Below are 8,479 nucleotides of genomic sequence, written 5' to 3'. Positions count from 1 at the left end.
CAGCATCAGTTCCCCAAGTGCCCCCACCACTCCAGGCCTCCCCAACACAGGGAGATGGCCAGATGCTGTCTGAACCCCTCCTCACTCCTCCCCCTCAAAGTTTAGGGCATTTTGGGGTCATTTCAGAACTGGAAAACACACAGGTCTGAACAGAGGTGGCTCAGTTTGTGGGTCTCTAGGTGACATCCAGGTAAACCCTGGCCCTAAACAGCCCCCAGCCACAAACATCCAGGCACCCACTATTCCAGTCCCACCGAGGGCCCACCCCAGTTTTTGGCCAGGGGTTCCCACCACCGTGCTCCCCCCTCAGCAGCCACACACACCTGCTCAGAGGCTGTCAGGGCCCTTCCTCTGCTCCCTGTTGCCACTTCCAAAGTCCACTTCCACATGGGCCAGGGGGCAAAGGGCAGCCCCTGCTCCTCCGCCCTGCGCCGGCCGCACGCTCGGCTCCCCGGGGGATTCCTGCTGCTCCTTGCATCCTGAGGGTCACCTCTCCCACCACTTGGGTCTCCTCCCACCCCAGGTAAGGAGCATGCAGCCCTCTGAGCCCAGAAAAACCCAGAAGTTTCTCCTGGGGAGTTTTTTAATGCTGTGAAGTAAGTAGGGGCTGATAGGGAAAGGACAAAGGTGAACAGCTTTAAGCTGCAGGAGCAGAGATTTAGATTAGATGTGTGGAGGGAATTTTTCCCTGTGAGGGTGGAGAGGCCCTGGCACAATGTGCCCAGAGAAGCTGGATCCCTGGAAGTGTCCAAGGACAGCTTGGAGGGGGCTTGGAGCAGCCTGGGACAGTGGAAGGTGTCCCTGCCCATGGCAGGGGGTGGAATGAGATCGACTTTAAGGTCCCTTCCAACCCCAACCATTTCAGGATACTATGAAGTGTCTTCCTTGATACATCCTCTCATCTCCTAAATAATAACAATAACAATAAATGAATAAATAAATAAATAAATAAATAAATAAATAAAAACCTGATTGGTTTCATTCAGACCCAGCCACAAGTCAAGCAAATAAAATCCATCCCAGCATGTCCTGCCCAGGGCAGAATTTGGGCAGGATGGAGCTGGGCTCCACCCCAGCACTGCCTCATCTCAGTCATTATAACACTATAATGGCCTTGTTCTCTAAGTGACCAGAGATTCCTGCCTGGACACCCCATCCTGAACTCCCCATGGCTCCTTAAAAACTGAGAAAATGAGCAAATTAAGGCAAATTATGTCATAGAAAACCACATTAAAAGCAAGATATAAGGTCCATCATCTACCAGCAGTTTAGTGATGCCTCACCTTCTGCCCCATTCCTGAAGCCTCCAAATTGCCTCCACTGGACCATCACAGCACTGACTGATTTGGGATTCACAGGCAGGAGAGTTTGCTTAGCATCATGGTGGCACTGTCAGAAAACCCCTCCTTTAATGATGTTGAAAGACTACATATATTACAGCTTCAGACCTTGAAATTTCCACCCTGCTGGGAGAGTAAGAAATTTTCCCTGGTGATCCTGAGAAATAAGCACTCAGTCTCTGCAGAATTCAAGATTTCAAGTAAAAAAATATCCTTAGCACTCAGCCATACAGAAACCCGACTGGGAGAAACACAAACCAGGGCAGAGCTGTCTTTGTGCTGCTGAGCTGCTGCAGTAGAATGAAATTAAGCATCTCCTCTTCTTTTCACAGCTGCCCTTCAAAACTTCAGGAGGTTTTGAAGTAAAAGGTCTGTCATGGACAGATCAGGGCTCAAGGGAAGCAAGAAAGAATCCCTAGGAACTATGAGAGTCACACTTTAAAAATACACAAATTGATAGGATATTTCATAAATATAAATAACATAATTTCACTTGGTTTCTGGCTAATAATTTTAGGGGGTTTTTTAGCCAAGAGGTGATTGCTGGATGTTTCCAATCTCTTTTCTAGCAACAACACAAATCTATACTGAGAGCCTGCAGGGCTCAATCAGCATCACATAAAGATGCTGGAGAGGGGAGTCAATTTAAATGAGATATAAGGAAGGAGTTTTTACAGTGAGGGTGGTGAGCCCCTGGCACAGGCTGCCCACAGAAGCTGTGGCTGCCCCTGGATCCCTGAAGTGTTGAATGTCAGGTTGCATGGGGCTCTGAGAAAGCTGATCTGCTTCAAGATGTCCCTGCTCACTGCAAGGGGAGTTGGACTGGATGACCTTTAAAAATCCTTTCCAACCCAAACCACTGCATCTCTGTGATCCTCAGGCTGCTGTTGCCAGCCTAACCTGGGAGGTTTGGATTACAAGGAAGATTTGGGAGCTTGTCTTGCATAAAAGCAGCTGCAGCTAGTGATGCTTGTGTTTGAGATGTGTGGAAACAATTCCTGTTCTTGCTAGGGGAAGAAGAGGTGAGAAACTCTACCACCAACACAAAGCTTTGAGCAGAAGTGGTTTAAAATGGATGGAGAACACCAGCTTTAAGGCAAAAGCAGGAAAGTGTGCTGGAAATAGAGCCAAGGAAAGGACCTGAGGAATGAAAAGTGACAGAAGAAAAAACAGAGAAAAAAGGCTCAGATGAGCTAGAAAGAGGGGAAGAAAAGGATAACCTTTCAATGTCATCACATCTAGCCAAAAAATGACTATTTTAAAGGAGTCATAGCTTCCTTGCAAATGGAAGGCCTGAGCCCTAGGACTGCCATCAAGCTTACAGGACTCTTGCAATGCAGACAGCAGATAGCATTTGTCACAGAGCTGAAGGGACACCGCTATCATGTTAAAACATCACATTTTTCTGCTTTAAAAGATTTCACTGCTGTTGTTACAGTAACAAGATTAGGTGGAAAACATTTTTCTTCATGCCCTCGGTGTGTGCAACTCCTTGGGGCCCTGATCACAGCCAGCCCCAGGCTCTCAGGTCAGTCCCCCACAGAAAACCCAACCTCATCTGAAACCTTTGTAACCCAAGAGAAGAAATTCAGGTGGCTTCAGCACCTGAAGCTATTTTGAGGTGATTTATGTTGTTTCTACTTGGTTCTGAGATGAGGTTTATTTTTTTTTTTAAAGCAGAATTGATAGGAAGCTTTGTTAATCTCTGAGCTTCAGCCCCTTATAAATGTGAAAAATATATTTGTAAACAAACGGTTTTTTTTGTTTGGAGATGTCTTGAGCATCATGCAGGGCAGAAATGCAAGTAGCAGATGAGCTACATAAGATGTGAAAACTCATTTTAAATATTCTACACAGCAAAAAACACCAGCCCTGAATATGCTGCCAGCTTTTGGCAGCCTATTCCATGTCACACAGAGCAAGAAAACAAAAAGCACCCAGGTTCAGGTTCCCAGGCAGGCTGAGCACCTGCACCACATGGGGAGAGCCCTCATCCCCAATCAGTCTCAACAGCAGCTAATTAATAATTAGCTTGATCACCCCTGTCAGGCTCAAAGGGAAGGAGCTGCTCCCACCTACAAGCCTCAGCACCATCCTGTGGCTGTGATCTGCCCATGGGGGGACTCTCCCTGTTCTCCTGCAGCCACTCTGGGAGCTCCAGTTCCCACCCATGGTTTTGCACCTTCCTTCCCCATGTGAGGTGGTTTCCAGCTTGGATGGACTGAGCTGTCCCTCCCCAGCACCCCCCTGCACACACAGAGCCACGTTCAGCAGCTTCCAGACACGCCTGTTAATTTTTGGAGACTTAGGCAAGAATATTAATTGCGTTCCAGAGGCATTCAGCATATTAGAAAAAGCATTTTGTACCCTGCATCGTATCTGGTGAAGAAATGGAGCTGCAAAAAGCTGTTATTTGTTATTTGTGAAACTCAAAACACGTCCCCAGTCTGGATGCCCCAGAAGCGTGACCTCAGCCTTGTGTGGGAGCTCCTGTTACAAAACAAATCCTAAAAAACTTCCTAATCTTGGTCTTCATTCCCACTTCAGCTAACCCTCCAGAACACCTGGCTGGGAATACCAAATCCTGGCTATCTGCATCCCCCACCCTTAAAGGAGAGGCTGTGCAGCTCCTGCATCCCTGGCTTGCAGCACCTCACCAGCCTGGACCCAGCACAGGAGGGATTGGGATGCACAGGGATCCATGGAGAGACAAGAGCCAAACCCAACAGCAGAGAGTGAGGAGGCCGGAGAGTTTTCAGTATTCAGGTCCTCTCGTTTTCCTGTGCAACACCCCTTATGTTTTCCCAGCCATAAAATTGATGTTTATCTCACTTCTAACTGCCTTACAGAGATCATTACACATTGCAAATGCAGCCATTTGCGGATAAAACGAGCACAGGCAGCCTGGAGACTGTCACACCACCCCTTCCCGTGCCACATTGCAATGCCTTACAACCTTTAAGCTGAAAATTAACATATAATGCCAAGAGACCCAGAAATATTTGTCAGGCAAATGCAAAAAAAAAAAAAAAAAAAAAAAAAAAACAAACAACAAAGCAGTGGCAATTCTTCCACCTACCCCACACCACCCCCTGCTCAACCAGGGAAAATTAATTTTTAAGTGGGACAAATCCTGCAGATATTCTTGTGGCATTAAGTAAAACCAAGCCAAAAAAAAAAAAAAAAAAGCCAAGAGAAGGTTGTTATTCTGTGTCCAAAATGTCCTTCTGGATCTGGGTCTGTTGGAAGGTGTGGAGGGCACAGAAGGCAAAGAGGGGATGCAGATGTTAAAAGAAGAAACCCCAGTGGCCTCAACTGCTGCCACAACACCTCCTGGTGTGTGTGCCATGGAGAAGCAGGGCAGGGATGCCAAGCTCTGGATTGAGGCCAGGGCAACACCAGCCTTCATCGAGCTGGTGTCCCCAGAGACTTTCACATCCCCCCCCTCACCCCCAAGCTCCTTTCCTGGTGGCCATGGAGGGGTGACCAGCCACAGACCCTTCCCCAGGTCCCCAACAAGTGCCAGAGCAGGGAAAGCTGATCAGCTGGACAGCCTCAGCCCCGGGAAGCTGCAGGGTGTCCTTTTGAGAACATTGCCATCTTGTGTCTCTCCAGACACCTGAACCCTGCTCGAGGAGCTTTATTGCAGGCAATCAGGGCCAATAAAGCCCCGTGACAGTTACAGATCACCTGCCTGTGTCCTGTTCCTACTGCTGCCTTGTAAAGTTGGACACTAACCCATTTCCCTCGTTTTTTCTCATCTCAATTTATGACTCCTCTGCCATGAAAAGCCACTTATGCCCTGCACAGTTACATACACCATATCCTCCAAGGCCAGTAAATCACAGTCTCAAGTCATGTCAGATTTTGTGAAATAAAGCTAAATTGCAGTTGTACTCGAAGCAAGAAGCTGCAAAATTGAGAGAGAATAAGCTCTGTTTAAAGCCAGAAACCCTGCTGGCAGCCTCCCATGGCTTGAAGAGGCAAGGACCACAAAAACCCCTCAGTGAAAGAGAAAATCCTGATAGCAGGGAGCCCACAGGACCCCCTGGGCCACCCCAGGATGCCTCTGTAGGCCTTCTGTGGGGTAATCCCAAGAGTTTAAACAGTCCAAAGTCAGGATTTCACTCTATAAACTGAGCTGAAGTCCCTCCCAGCCAGGCCACAGAGGGCTGGGAGCAGGACAGAGCCAGGCTCCAGCAGCATCTATCCATTGAGGCTTGGTCCTCAGCCTGAATTTGGCTTGGAAAGAAAACTGGGAAGCTGATGGGGTCATTGTTTAAAGTTTTGGGGTTTGTTGGGGTTTTCTTGTGCAAACAGAAGTTAGATAAGTACTAACACAGCAGGGTTTCACTCTGCTGAGCCTGTGTGGGCTCACTCAAAGAGCTGGGCACTGCACCAAGACCTGGGGAAACTGAGGACAAGAAAACTTGACCCCAAACCACCCTTTACATTTTTCAGGGCCACAGTGACTTGTCCTTTCCCTTCTGCAGCAGAGTTAAACTTTCATGAAAGCTGAATTAACTCGGAGAAGAGCCAGCTCCAGGGACAGACAGCAACATGATGGAATGAGAGCAACAAAGACCCAGACCACTGCTGCTCCTGCTAATTCCCCTGCCTGCATCCCACATTAGCAATTTCCAGGGGGCTCAAATTGCTCCATGCACTGCAGCTTCTCCATCTCACCATGACAGAACATCCAGCCTGGCAAAGGCACCAGGAACCTCTTTCACCATTTCTCAGGAAAATTCTTGCAAGAAAAAGCCCAAAAAGTCAAACCAACAAAATAAAAAGAAAAAAACCCCCACACTGCTATTTTGGAAAACAGGGTTTATTCCACACTCTCAGCTCAGCAGTCTTCTTCACTTCACAAGGTGACCTCACAGCCATTGCACAAGCTCAGAACACAAGCTACAAGCTCTCCAGGTAGAAAATGCCTCCCCAGAAAGAGAAAAGATCCAAAGTACACACACACACAAAAGAGGGGAAATAATGAGCAGCCATGACAGAGACAAGGAAAATCACAAAACATCTCATGCCAGAGTCTCAGCTGATAAAAACCCAACGTGCATAGCACACAGCTTCAGGCTGGGATACACTTAGCCCTCTCTGAATGTTTAATGGGAGTGTATGCATCAGTTAATCAGCAGCACAAGACACAAAGCGTTTTGTACCTCCTCCCCACGTGTTGTGCAATTAAAAGGCTTCTCATTCAGGCACAGAAAGAAAAGTCAAGGGACTTTGGCTGTGAAACATCCATTATTCAAAAGTATATCCATTATTCAAAGTTTTTCTTAAAATCCCATTGTCAGTTTGAAAGGAAAAAGAAAATGAGTTTCTGAAAGCTGTGCTCCGTTGATATTCCATGCCAATTTTTGCTGATTGTAAGTACTAAAACTCCAGACATTTTGAGGAACTAAAGAAATCCTTCACAGTTGCTGAAAAAGCCAACACCCTGTGGGTAGTCACAATGTTCCCCCCTCAGCTAACTCTGCCTAGCAGGGGTGTGAAACACACGGGCCAACCATGCCCCCTCCTCTCCCAAATTGCTCAGCGACCCCAGCGTGAGGCTGAGGAGCAGCTGCGGAGGAGGAGCAGTAACAAAGTGCTCAGCGGGCAGGAACAGCCCCCCAGAGCTGGCTGCACCCCTGATGTGCTGAGGGAAGCCTGGCTGGGGGCACAGCCTTCCCACAGCACTCAGGAGCCTCCACTGGGGTGCCAGGGCTCGGCTGCAGGAGCTCGAATGGGAAACAGACCCAAGGGTGCCTCCTGCTATCCAGATGTGGGGGAACAGGAGCATCAGATCCCCGAGAGTGCCCCCAAAAGCCACCCAGCTCTACCCCCGCCCCTGCTGCCCTCAGCGGGACAAACAGCTCTGCTGCAGGAAAGATGCCACCCAGGAGCCACCTGGATGGTGGAAAATATTCAGCAAGAGCAACAAATTGTGATAAATTGCTGGCATTGGAATATAAAATAGGAAGCCAAGGTTTTACCTCCTCTTGGAGCCTGGGGAGACAGTGCTGAGCACCCCCTGAGAATCAGGCACCTCTGCAGGGACCAAACAGGTCTCAGCTCCAGGTGGTCAGTCTGTCCCCAGGCTGGGGGAAACAAACAGGCTTGGCCAGGCCCAGAGCAGCAGGGTCTGAGGCCAGGCTCACTGCTGAGCTAGAGATTAGTGGCACTGCTCAAGGCTTAGAGAGCAGCAAAGCCCCCAGGCTGAGCTTATTTAGAGCCCCAGCCAAAGGGTGGGGATGCACCAGAGGCACTTAAGGAGAGGTAGAGCAGCTAAAGGCTGCTGTGCTGTTGAAGAAAGAGCTGAACTGAAATGATTATTGAAGTTATACATCAGATGAAGAAGTAGGGGCTAAAACCTGAAAAAAATAATTGAGAGTTATGAGCCAATAAAGGTGCTTATAACTTTAATTTAAATAAATATGTGTGAAAGAGGAATAGGAGCCTTAGAAATGCTTCTCTATCCTTGAAAAGGTAAGGCTATAACATGTAGTATTCTCTCAAGGCTTAAAGATTCTTTTAGGTGAATAAAGGAAGAGCAAAAGAAAAAATGGCAGAAGGAAGCAGCATTTCTTCCCTCTGTGATAAATACTTGTTGTAACTCTAATACTATGTAAGAATATATGCTATTAAGTAGGCTTAAAATCTGCCTATTTAGGATTTCTGTATGTACAGCGTGTAACTGAAGTGTGGAACCTCCAGGGGTGTGACCTGAGCACAGCAGAGACACGACTCCAGCACAGCAGAGTGATGGAAGGGTGATGGCTGACAATAATAAATGCAGTAACTTGGGTGTAACCTATTAAAGCCCTTTAACACTGCTGGAAGCTCAGTGGGTGCCACAGGGTCAGGGTCCTGCTCTTCCACCATCATGCTGGCTATTTTTCTGCTGTCAGACTACCAACTTTAGGTGTTGCCAGTAACTTGGGGAACAATTTGAGTGTATAAAATGAAGGCATTATTCAGCAGCCTGTGCTGACAGCTATCTTTAAGCAGCACATTTATCTAAAGTACAATGATGCTTCAATAGTGGATACCTGTAGAGTGCTTCCAGGGCACTCAAATGAGCTGGATTTTATCTGCAGGAAGGCTATGGCTCACAGCTTATTTGGACAAATTCTTTGCTG

This window comes from Melospiza georgiana, chromosome 9 (assembly GCF_028018845.1).
Source record: "Melospiza georgiana isolate bMelGeo1 chromosome 9, bMelGeo1.pri, whole genome shotgun sequence".
In the NCBI taxonomy this organism is placed as follows: Eukaryota; Metazoa; Chordata; class Aves; order Passeriformes; family Passerellidae; genus Melospiza; species Melospiza georgiana.
This window is presented reverse-complemented; position numbering follows the sequence as displayed.